The 13,072-nt window shown below is 39.7% G+C and overlaps 1 protein-coding gene across 5 annotated transcripts in view; it reads right to left on the bottom strand.

Moving 5' to 3' along the window:
- ZMYND11 (zinc finger MYND-type containing 11) overlaps nt 1–11,913 on the bottom strand; it is a 104,013-nt gene extending 92,100 nt beyond the window's left edge. Inside the window, exon 1 of one of the 5 annotated variants that reach the window (XM_083854771.1) lies at nt 11,419–11,913. The gene's annotated coding sequence lies outside the window, so the exon portion shown is untranslated. Of the gene's footprint in view, nt 1–9,939; nt 10,130–10,956; nt 11,041–11,418 lie in introns of those variants that run through there. The other 4 variants (XM_083854767.1, XM_083854770.1, XM_083854768.1 and 1 more) reach the window with 4 other exon arrangements.
- Between the last annotated feature and the right edge of the window lie 1,159 nt (nt 11,914–13,072).

Here is a 13,072-nt window from a genome sequence, read left to right as displayed (position 1 = left end):
ACTGAGGTCTTACTCAGCAGTGGGATGGCATTCATTAAACCTTTAGTCAAATTCCTCCTCTACTGTTGAACTCCTCACGTACATATATCACGACATCACTTCAAAAAAGGAACGACACCCCAGAATGCCCAGATCAAAGAAGTTGTACCAAAATTGCAATAAACTAACATAATAAAGCAGAGGAGCTATTAGAGGTCAGAGAGTGAAACCACTGAAAAATTTGCTAATTAAGAAAACACTAAATAAGATGAATGAACAACTGATCCTCTCCCCTGTTTAGATCTAGTCTCTCTGCTGAAGGTACAGAGAGATACTTAATATGATCATAACTGCTTATCTGACAAAGCTTTCAGTGTAGATCAGGAAAGCACAAGGAAATAGGCCAAGGGATCCAGACACAAACAGATGGAATTGGCATGTCTGGATTTTGAGCCTTCATGGAACAAGAGGAAAATGCAGTTCCTGTCTTCATATGAAACACGACTTTCTTGTTCCACCTGCACTCAGACAGACAACAGTACCTCAACAAGAGCATGAACCTCTCTTTTCATCTCTGCAGGAAAATAACTGGAAAGCACATGGGTGACCTTTTAAGAACCACTGGTGCCAAGTGCATCAAAAGAATTTACCATCTCTCTCTGGACAAGATACTTGCCTTTTGCATATCAAGAGGAGGTTTATTTAATTGTGAGTTGCTCCCTCTCAGAAAATACAGGACACTTAAAAGCATCACAACATCTTCCTCTGCTTTTCACTGCCACCTATTAGCTGCTGTTACACTTATTTCCCTTTTTATGTTATTTAGAATATTGGGTTTCTATAGTTGCAGTATTTAAGTCTAAGGTTTTAAAGGTTCTAGTTGATGTTGACATAAAATGCAAACTTCTCCCACTATCTTTCACATGATTATATTTACATATAAGCCATTTTCAGAGTAATATTTAAATTCAGAAAGTTATTTGGGATTATAATTTAAAAATGTGGCTTTCATTTTCATGCTCACAAACTATGTCTGTTATGAAAATATTTCATACAAGCTGCTGCCTAATTAGATGACTTAATGTTGCAAAACTCTGTATTTAAAAGAACTGCCAAAGAATATCAAAATCAGATTTTTTCCTTTGTTTGCTATGATGTGCTTTTTTCTACTTATATTATGTACAGAACAAAAAAGAGTTGAGTGATAAGACTATAAATTCACATTGTGTTTTCCTTTATAATGTTCATCAGCTAACTGGGGTGGTCATAGCTTGTTTGCTTTTTTTTTTTTTTCTCCTTTTATTTTTTTCAAAAGTGACATTTAGAAGCCAATAACCCAAAGTGTATTACTGAACACTTAACAGTGCCCAATAGGTAGACGACCTAGCTGCACAGTGATTAAATGATTTAACTGCTAGATCAATGAATGCCGCATGAATCAAAATGGCTGCAAGCTTTTCCAGGCATGAGACCTAAAAAAAAGGTAGCTTACTTTTTATTTCACATTTCAAAGAAAATGCACCCATTTCTTTTAAAAAGAAAAAAACCCATGTTTTCCTGACAGAAATAACACAGCTTTATTCTAAAATATACTGACTAAACCATATATTTTAATTGTCAAAGATTTGACTACATTTTGCCATTCTCATACTGAACAACCTCACTCAAGGAAAAAAAAGCAGTCCCTGCTCAGGAAACATAATGGTGTTAGGATCTGGTCCAAAGTGAACTGTTATCTCACGCGTGAAGATAATGAATGTTAATTTAAAATAATGTTCTTTCAACTCCAGGGTTTTTTTTCTTACAATCAATCAGGCCTGAAAGTGTGTGCGTGCGCGCTCTCTCTCGCATGCACTCTCTCTGTCACTCATCCATGAACACTTCATTTTATATTCTCATTCCCAGAGATTCAGGAGAAAATCTTCTGCAGGTGTAAACTAATATTGCTCCACTAAAGTCAACAGAGCTGCACCAAATGACATTAGCAAAGTCAGTGGTCCTGTCTCCCGTGACAAGGGTGTACCTCGACTTCCACTTAATGTGCATCTCACAATAAACTCTCCCTTTCTTCTTTTCATATGCACATTTCCCCGCTCTTACTGGTACTAAGCAGACAACCACTACAGCCCTTCACTAACTCACCCCTCGAGGTCTCTTATCTCCATCAAATCCCTCAGAGAAGCAGGGGGAACATGGCTCTTTCCTGCAACATAGGAAGAATCTCTTGGAAAATGTGCAAAGAGAAAGAGCACTGCAGTAGGAGGCTGCAAGGCATGTGGAGAGGACAGAACAGGCTTGACCTAAAAAGCAGTAGGTTTCCACATTACAGCTAAAATATTCAGTTATTATAGGAAAGAGAAATTAAAACATTCAAAAAATGGAACAAATAAAACTTCTACATGTGTAAAAACAGGAGCCAAAATCTAAATTACTATTGTTTGGAATAGTATGGAAAAACAAGTATTCTGTAGTTTTCTACTGCAGAAAATTGCCTGATTTTTTACACCTTTTTAGGAGACATCTGATGGCTGGAAACAAGACTCTGGATTACATGACATGCTAGTTTGATCAAGAAAGGCAGTTCTCCTGGAAGAAGAGCCAAGCAGAAATTTGGATACCATTCCTTCCCACTGGCCCAGGAAATCCTGTAACTGCTTATCCACTAACTTGGCAGAGCAAACCCTGTTTGACTTCTCACTCCTTGGTGCACCTGTAATTCCAAGAATCTGCACCACTACACAGCTTTAGCTGATGTTTACTGGTGCTGCCTGTGTGAGGAACCAAAGTCCTTCCACTTTATTGAAAGCCCCATGTTTTCAGGAATTTGTGCTACAACTTAGGCTAATACATGATTGACTGGAAAATGGGCTATTTTTATAATACTTATTAAAACTATTGAGAAAAAGAATATCAGCATGAATTAAAAAAAAAAAAAAGCACCAATAAAACTGGCTCCTGGAGACGGGTGACTCTTAATCTGCATTTCCTAAAAGGTGCAAGTTCAATAACACGAGGAAATTTCATGTCTGGAACCAGAGAGAAGTTAGGAGTATGCTTCCAATTAGGAGATTTACAAAGAAGCCTTCTGGGAGCCAGCAGAGTGGAAAGTGTGCAGGAAAAGGAAGAATCTCTTTCTTACAACAAATATTTCCTGCAAATCTATTTAATTCAGATCAGAGTAAGCAGAAGATGAACACAAAGCTACCAAACTGAAAGGCACAATTACAGACTGGGAGTGTCCATGTTTCTCACTTTCCAACACTGTCAGTCTGAAATGCTCCCAGGTATGCATCAGCACTCTCCTGCAAAAAAGTTACGGCAGCAAAACAAAACATTTTCTTTTAACATGCAAACAAACAAACAATATTTTAATATGGCAGCTTTTAAACAGCCTGATATTCCATTCTAGTCAGACTGCAAAGAGGTGAGACACCCTGAGCTATCTGTTAGCAAAGTGTAAATCCCTTCTCACTGTTCCTCACATTTTACTATGACCAAGAAGTTCTAAGAAAGCTATTTTTATTTGGGGAAAAAATTAAAGTTTGTTTTGTTTTTTTAATGTTAGAGCCAATGCCAAATTATTCAGTGTGTTTTATTGTATTCAAATGTCAGCTTGCATGTGATGACTGACACTGAAGCTTCCTAAGAAAAGTCCATGCAGCCAGTTCTTAGGAACATCCTAAATTCTCAACTATAGTTATGTGAAGATAAAAATGGTGTCAGTCTGGCTCCTGGGAAAACAACTAATAACAATTCCTCAATTTTAATAAAAAAGAAAGAAAAAAGTTTTCTGCAATTCCTAATGTTTAACAAAGAAGGAATAGAAGCACAAGGTGAGTAGAAAATTGCCCTCTCTAAACAATTGGTTGTGAGGAGCAAAAAGGATTGCCTAGATTTGCCTACTGTTTGCAGGTAAATGATAACAAAAGGATGAATTAAGATAGCTTTCAGAATCTAGGTTTTTAATTTATGTTCTATGGGAAAAAAATTACTTAACCTGCTTGAACATTCACAATTTCCGTAATTTTGAAACTATGTTAAAATACAGAGTTTGCTGACATATCTGTTTTCTAGCTTTCCTGATGTAAGACTAAACCCTTCTTCTCATAATGTTATTGGCTTTTTCAGTAGGAATTTATTCTTTTACCATTTTCTTTATCTATAATTAAGGTTTTCTATAACACACAGGATTTAAGATATACAGAAAATAGTAGAAATCAGTAACAGAAAAATATTATCCATGTTTTCTCTGTTCTTTCATTAGCACTGTAAATTCCTTCAAAGACTAATGAAAAGACATGTAGGAAAAGTGCCTTACTTCACTTCAATAGAAACAAGCATTAATGTAAAATTTAGCATGTGCAAAAAACCCAAGTCATACTGTTGATATTGAAAAGGCAAAAAAATGCCCATGCAACACTGCTATGTAACTACACAGCAAAATCAAAATACAGCATTACATTAATTTATATTGGCACAACTAATTTTGACTGTGTTCTTCCTTGAATATTGAAGTCATATGTAAGGTTTTAATTTTTAAAACTATTTTGTGGAACTAAACTTATTCATCAGTATGCTCCAAGGCCTATGAATTTTCATGCCTGTGGGAAACAAGTGCTTATATGATCAAGGTCTCCATCATTATATTAATATTAATCTATGGGTAACAATGAATTTTCTGCAGTGAATATCAATTTTCATCAGTGAACAATCAGTGACTATGTGGCCTGTGATTACATTTTATGAAATAGCAATTCTTTTGTTTTGATTTTGAACAATTTTGAACCTGGATCCTAGTAATTGCTTGGGGGAAGGAGAATATGCATCAACTCTGGGTTTCAGCTTGTCTCTGAAGTCAATGACAGCTCATAAGACACTGATCACAAAATTAACAACCGACCAGAAGGAAAACTGGAGAAATCCCCTCCATTCTGAGGCAGAATTTCCACTTGAATTTGTGCATGTGAATGCACACACTGCAGTGTTATGCAAGGCACAGACTTTGGAAATTTTCTTTTATAAGCAATGACACCAAGAAAATAGTAATAAGGCACAAGCAGCCAGTGCAGACTTGGCTGGTGCTTGGTTTCTGGATTGAGAAGCATCTGTAATTGCAAACAGGTATCTGTAGTGTGAGATCCTCTCTTACTGAATGCATAAATGTGTGAGCCTTAACAGAAAATGATAGCATGCTAAGAAAGACAAAGCTCTCAGATCAGTCTCTCAGATCTTAAAGATTTGTTAAGCAATAAACATATCTTACATACTTTTAATTTCTTTTTCACTGCATGCTATTTCTAGCTACTTTGGGATTCTGCTAATCATTTTCTCTCAGCTCCATTTTGTTTCACTTCACCGCTTTTCCAGAAGGTTCAAATAAAACCTAATGTTGACAGATAAGAATCGCTCTGCTAAAATTAGTAAACTAAGTGCCACGTCCCGTGAGTCACAGCACGCAACTCCCATCCAGCTCTCTTTAAAAGACCAGATAACAGTGCCATGCCCTAAGTGCATGGGATCAAAGTACAAATACCCACTTGCCAAAACACTGCTTTGGAGTATTACACCTACTAGCAGAGTCTTACAGTCTGTAGCCAAAACATCATTAAGTCAGCTGCATTGAAATCATAGATTTGAATATAAGGCAGGCTGGTTTAATATTTAACATAGTAACAAACATAGGAGAAATGAGAGGTAAGAAGGAATATGTTTCACTCATCTTTTTTAAAATTGCCAGACCTCAAATCAATAGTATCCTATTATGGATAAAAAATTAATTAAGACAGTGACCCCAGTTCTTTGCATGCAAAAAATGCAATTCCACAAAAAGGATGAATGGGCTATTACTGGTATTTTTTTTTTGGCATGTTTAAATTAATTTTTTAATGAATAAGTGGATTTTAATATTTTAAAATTTGCTATGTCTGGCATTAAAATTATTTGCTAAAAATCAGTTTTATATGATAGTGTAAGTGAGGGTTGTATGAAGACTCATATACATGAATTCACAATGTTTTATTTTGCATTTAATCCAGGGATTTAAAACTAAATACAGTGTAAAGGTACATGCAAAGATATTCTGATTGTTAGTAAGTACACCAATAAACCATATTTTACCTTTATTTTTTAATGCATTTCTAATTTTGAAATTACAAATACTATTGCATTTTTAATCAGTAACATACCTTAAACTCAAATTACATTTCTCTGTCTTTTTGTAACAGACACCTTTTGCATTCTAGAGAAGTGCAAAATGAGAGATTGGAAGAAAATCAAAAGCAGCTTTTTGTACACAAAACTCTCAATAGCTACACTTTGGATTTATCTCCATACTACAGCTACAGGATCAGGCTCTGATGGGATATTACCAAAGCTGGCTAAAATTAGACACCATGAGCTTTAACTTGGGTTCATGGACATGTCAGTATCTATCACCACTGCGCCCGCTGTTGTGGGCCCACAAGACTAAAAGACTCTGGTCATTTCAGGGAGAAAAAAAGAAAATAAATAAATATGAATGAAATCTTATCAAAAGGTTAGGTTTACCGCTTTTTTTTTTTCCCATATAATTCAATATTCACAGCATGACAGAAATAAAAAAAAAAAGACAGAGTTCAGGCTTTCGAAATTTACTTGATGGCAGACATTGTTTTAAAGAAATGACAAAATTATGTTTAAATACTAGAACTGAAAATATCATGCAAAAAATGAGCTCAATCCAGCCCTGCTGTTTCTGGGAGCTGCATGTGGAGAGCCCTTGGAAGCCAGACAGCCCCATGCACCACAGGAGTTCTCCTGTGCAGGCTTGAGGCCACAGTGTTTATTGTACTCTACACAGCCATTCTGGTGTCCATCAGTTACCTCCTCTACACCCAGGAATGAGGGGTTTGCGGAGGGTTTTCCACATTCATTTTGCACTTTGTATACTCTCACCAACAACAAATACAGAAATCCCTGAAAATGGAGTCATTACGTCTTAGAAACTTATAAACTTATCAACTACCTATGGTGCAGGCTGTACTCTCACAAATGGAAGATTAAACCTTAGAACAATAACCCAATTATGAGCTAAATTTACATTCAACTGATGAAAAATGATCCAGAACCTGACAAGAATAATCTTTGTTCACAATGTTTAGCGCAAGCAACACTGACAGCCTCAAATGTATGAGCTATATAAAAGATGACATGTGCTGCACTGCCCAGCTACCAAGGGCACCATGCTCCAGGTACTACACACGTACTGTGGGACTGTTCACCACATCCTGAGACCAGACGAACCCAACAAAAACCAAGGCACAAAACCCTCTGCAGATAAAGAACATGATCCTACATTATCTCCTAAACAATCAGGGCAAGAAGGATGGTGAAACAATGGAAAGAAAACCACTGCAATTAATAAAATCAGTTGTCAGGATTGAAACAAATTTATATACTTGCTGGATAAATATGAGAAGAAGAATTGCTTCAACAATTCTGACCTAACTTTTGAAAAAAATCTCCAAACTTTACTTCATTCAGAAAAGTAAAATCATGTGTGCATTTCGCCAGTATTTTTAAACAACTCCACATTTTATGAACCAAGTTCATCAGTAGAGTGAGGCACATATATCTTGCACAGATTAATTTTGTCTATAGTTCTAGTTAGCATTTGTAACAACCTGCATTATGAGTAAAAGACATATTTTACTGGCATATATGCTAATCTGGATCCGGCTAAAAAAACATTTAAGAAGCAAATCAGAAATTTTCTGAAGATATTTCCATCATCACCTTGTCCCTCTTTCAGAACTTTTAGCCTGGACTGATTCACACTGCCTGAAGTCTTCACACACTTGCAGAGATAAATGTTCTGAAAGACTGTGGAAGGCAGTTACTATGAAAATAAGTTACAGGTATGTCCAAAATTTGTGAACTTCAGCTGAGAGAAATTGGGTCCTCAATTTCAAAACATGTCTCCTAAATCTAAAATACCCCCTTCATTCTCAAACTGTGTGAAATTAGACTATTTGCCAACTAACTATATAATGCAGGCATCTATGGAGACATTTAGATGCCTAAAATTAAGAAGAAATCTTCAATGTCATCTTTTATTTATTTCCTTTTGAGGTACTTTAGTCTAACCCAGAGACCACAGATGGCACAGTTCAGTGGTCCCCAAGCTGTGGTTCACAGGTAGAAATGGACAATGGTCTAGATGGAGCCCGAGCCACTTCAAGTTGAGTTTGAGGCCAAATTCATGGTCCGTCTGCTCAGGGAGCACCACGCCACCAACAACATCCAGTATGTTTTATTTATGTGCAGGAAGAAATACCAAACACACTTCACAGCCTTTCACAGTCTCACTTGCTTTTGAGATGACCTTAGGCCAAAAACAGGACTGAGGCTCTTCTGCTGCAAAAGCCTGAGGTCATCCTGAGCAATCCCTTCTCTCTGCCTTCTCCAAGGCAGAGGGAAACCTAACACTTGAACAGCAGATGCCCACAGAATGCCCACTGCCTGCAAACAGTATGGACACACAGCACACAAACTACCAGTCACACATTGTGTGCACAGCAATTCCAGTCATGAAATTCTTGTCACTCCAATAGTGCTCCCTTTTTTCCTGAAAAGTTATGAAGCATTGCTCCAGCTCATACTACAGGAGGACTACATCAAACTATTAAGAGTTTTGATTTCTGCTGAACAAACTCAATTTTTTAATATATATATTTATATTTAATAGCTGCCAAGTGCTTGCTTAGATTTAAAAAACAAAACACCACTTCCAGTGAACTACCTGTAAATTTTTTCCTACAAAGCTTCAAATGGTTCAAGAGTATCTTCTAACACATCACCAAAGTTTTAAGATCCCCTCCCAACACATCCACAGACTCAGAACTCCTCTTACAAAGTTGACTTCAACACAAGACAATTTCCATCACATTACCCAGCTCATGAGGTGGAGAAAAAGAACAATTTTTCTCACTCAGACCTTTGCTACTGAACCCAATACCAAGTATTAGTTGCAGATGCAGAGACCACCATCCATAGCACAACCAACAGAGCCATCAACACAGTCACTTTTTTTCCTCAGTCACTAAAACCAAACTCACCATCAGCAAGATAAAGTGCTCTCTGATGAGCTACCTATCCCAAGAAACATTCGTTTCCCTCCCTTCCCTATGCAACTACCAGGTCAAAGCAGAGAGGGTTTGTGTAGGCATGGAAAAGCTGGCATTTTAAGACAATAAATCCACACTGGGAGTTAATTAATGCCATAAATCCCATAAAAGTGGAAATTATTTTGTGGGCACTTCCACTTTTATACAAAATATTAGTCAGCAAACAGACGACTTCCCTGAAGACTTTCTGTAGCACACTCAAGAGTGGTTGATAATTAAAAAAAAAAAAAAAAAAAAAAAAGTGGAGAGATGCCAGGTCCTTCATACCGAAGGATGAGGAACCAGAAAAACCCAAAGGAGTGCAACCTGAACCACAAACTGGCATTTCCCCTCCCACTTCCCCCCTCCTCACACCTGTCTCAGCATTCACCCCTAAAGAATTAAACAATTTCCTACAAAACCAAGAGAAATGAAAAAATATCAGTGTTAAGTAGGACAAGAAAGCATTTTTCACTCTTTTTTCTTTTCTGCAATAAGACTTTAAGACTACAATAAATAGAATCACTCCTACAATACAGAGACCATACCAGATGATTCCAGATTAAATTATAAAACCAAACACCAGCAAATTAAAGTTTTTTCACTCTTTTTCCTCTTCTCAAACCACCCCAATCTCTGACATCTGTAAAGTTCACAGAAGATCAAAAACAAATTCCCAAAGTCTGCTGGTTTTAGGATAAGCCCTAAAAGACACACAAAGTTTCCCAAATCCTTAACATCAGCATTTTACAGGGGGCTGTTGTGTGGAGCACACGGAAGGTCAGGACAGCGCACCGAAGCTCCCCATCATCCTTACCGCGGGCACTCCCACACGTACCCTTCCATCCTTTCCCCGAAAAAAAAGGAGACAGGCCTGTGGGCAGCCCCGAGGGAGGGGGTGAAGGCGGACACCCCACAAAGTGCACCGAGGGCAGTAATCTGCAGACACGGCTTCGGGGGTGCACACACACACACACACAAAGATCCCCAGGACTCAAACAAAAGCGAGCCCGTCGCCAGTTCTCATTCCCCGAACCGCCGAGTCCGGCACAGCCCCGGGGGGCCCTTCCCGGCGCTGCCCCGGAGGGCGCGGGGAGCCGGGGGGGAAAAGCGGAGAAATTGCCCACTTTGCCCCCGGGGCACACGGGGGAGGCGAGCAAGGCCCCGGGGCTGTGCCGGGGGACAAGCTGATGCCGGGGCCGCGGTGCCCCGCCGGAGAGCGAGGCCGTCCCGGCCGCGGGGGTGGCACCGCCCGCAGCGGCCCGGGGAGGAGGGCTGGGGCTCGGAGTTCACCATTTCCCCGTCCCCTCCCCTGCCCCCCGCGGGCACGGCAGCCATGGCCCCTCGCCCGGCCTGCGGGGGCCCCGCCGTCTCTCTCCTGTGGAGCCTCGGCGCTGTCGAGCAGCTGCCATTACTCGGGCCGAGACCCGTCCTCCGAGCAGGCATCCCCCTCCCCAGCGAGGAAATGCGGCAGCGGCCGGGGGTGTGTGAGCAAAAGGAAAGCGGGGGAGAGTGGGGAGCAAAGCGGTGACCCCGCGTGTGAGAGAGAGCGGGGCCGGGGGGTGACGGGGCTGAGGCCGGGCTGCACCACACCCTGCCCGGCCTCGCCTCTCACGCGAGTCCCCGGCTCCCCCGCGCCCAGCAGGCCCGCGCCGAGCGCCGGAGACGGCGATTTTCTCCGGAGCGCCCCTCTCCCCACCCCACCTCCTCCCGCCCCGGCCCCGGGGCTGGCTGCAACTCGGCACGGGGGCGCGGGGACCCGCCGCCGCCACCTCCCAGCCGAAATTCGACCGGGGAAGGTGTGGGGACAAAAATAATCGCTGTTAATAATCACACGCGCTCCGCCGCCGTCCCCTTCTCCTCCTCGGTTTCCAAGCGGGCTGCCAGATAATCCTGCCCACTCCGAAAAATGAAATAATAATAATAATAAAAAAATCCCACCTTCCATCTCCCCCCCGCAGCCCCACACATTTTATTATTAAGTATAATTGCTCCCCCCTCCTCATACGGCACCCCGCGGGGAAGGATTGCCCCCTCCCCTGGTGCCCAGCCCTTCCCCTGTCCCCTCTCCCCCATCTCCTTGGAACAGTGTGTACATGATTTTGTAGTTTTTTTAAGGCGCCATGTTTATAATCCTCCATCATATTTAAAAAAAAAAAATCCACCCAGCATGAGACACGGCGTCTCTCGCACCCCAAAGCCAGGGAGGCAGACACAGAAATATCCACAGGGCTGTAAATTCACCCCCCCTCCCGCACACACACCCCTCCTCCCCAGACTTAAAAGTCTCTCTCACCTTGTGCTGCTGGCGCTGCTTCTGCTGCTGCAGGGGGGGAGAAGTTAAGCCAGGGGAAACTTTTCAATCCCTTCCCCAGGCCGCTGCTGCCTCCTCCTTCCACATATTTTTCCCCTCAGAGTTTTATTGTGTCTGAATTTTCTCTCTCTCTCTCCTCTTCTGTCTGTCCACAGTTCAGGTTTCTGGGGTAAACAGGGTTTAGGATGGTGCTAGGGATATTTGGGAGAAGGAGAACTCTAGTGGTGTCTGCTGGAGTTGCTGTTTGTTTCTTTTATTATTTTTTTTTTTTAATAATACATTTGAAACGAATTTTTAACTATTTATTATGTATGTATTTTTTCATACTCTTAGTTCTGGACCCTCTCTTGTTGCAGAAGAGAAAATGTGGTGCTTATCTGACCTTGATACATGAAAATTCCTCCTATCATGAAGTTCAACTTGGAGAAATGACAGATAATGTTTTTGAAAGTAGACACTCATCTTGAGCAAGAGAAACTAAAACAGAGACTCAGTGGTCTGTCTCAGAGTTGTCAATATGCCATGAGCTGTAGATCACAGAACCATACAATAATTAAGATTAGAAAAGACCTTTACAGTCACTGAGGCCAACTGTTAGCCATACTTGCACTGCAGGGTGGGGAAATACATAATAATACAAAATACATAACTTTATAGGAACATATATATATATATACATGTATATATGTAAGTGGCAAGAAAGCATGTACATTTTATATATTTTTATGGACTGTGAAATAAATATTAATAAATGTCTAAGGAAATATATTTGAAGTGTCTGAAATTCTTCAGAAATAATTAAATGGATAAGTAACACACTTCAAAATTAACTTGAACAGAATTTTACTTTTATTAAAATATGCAGTAAGCTCATAAGTTCTATAAACATTTATGCATGCAAAATTTTAGTCATATGAGTAGTCATTAATATTACTAAAATAGTAGAAGGAAATAGTAGTGCTAATGTTGAAAAAGATGCATCCATTTTGCCTGGTCAGTCAAAGATTAAATAGAGTTTGCACACTGAACAGTGAAAGTTTCTCCAGTGTGTCCAGTAAATAAAATTTCTAGTAGTATCTAAACCCACACAGTTTTTTGAGACCTGCTGCATCAGGACCTTACATCCACTTCGAAAATAAAATGCAAATAATGGTTAGTTGCATAGCTGTGATAAAGTTCTACTTTTATTATGCATTTAAATATGAAAGAACATTTTATATTATCTAAAATAAATAGATAGGAAAAAAAGTGCTGGTAATCTGCTTTCAAAGAGTGCTTGAGGCGTTGGGCAGATACCCAATAGTGGTACTGTAATTTATTAACTGCATTATATTGCTTGTATTAATAAAAAAGCAAATGAAATTTACAGGCAATTTTTTAAAGTAAAAAGGGATTTACCATCAATATAATTACAAAAAGACTACCTTATGTTAAGCATTTATTTGTGATGTTGGCTGTGATTTTGTTAAGTCTTGTCATTTTCAAAAGAAGTTTGATGAAAATATGTGCCAAAATTCCATGGGATATTTCTGGCCTGCCTTAGTTTTCTTTCAAACCTTCTCTGTTCAAATTGCATCTGAGCTGTATTTATATACAGGATGGGAAAAAAAAAAAGTTGGGGTCGTTACAGTCATTG

This window comes from Zosterops lateralis (assembly GCF_965231275.1).
Source record: "Zosterops lateralis genome assembly, chromosome: 1".
Taxonomy (NCBI): domain Eukaryota; kingdom Metazoa; phylum Chordata; class Aves; order Passeriformes; family Zosteropidae; genus Zosterops; species Zosterops lateralis.
This window is presented reverse-complemented; position numbering and strand designations above follow the sequence as displayed.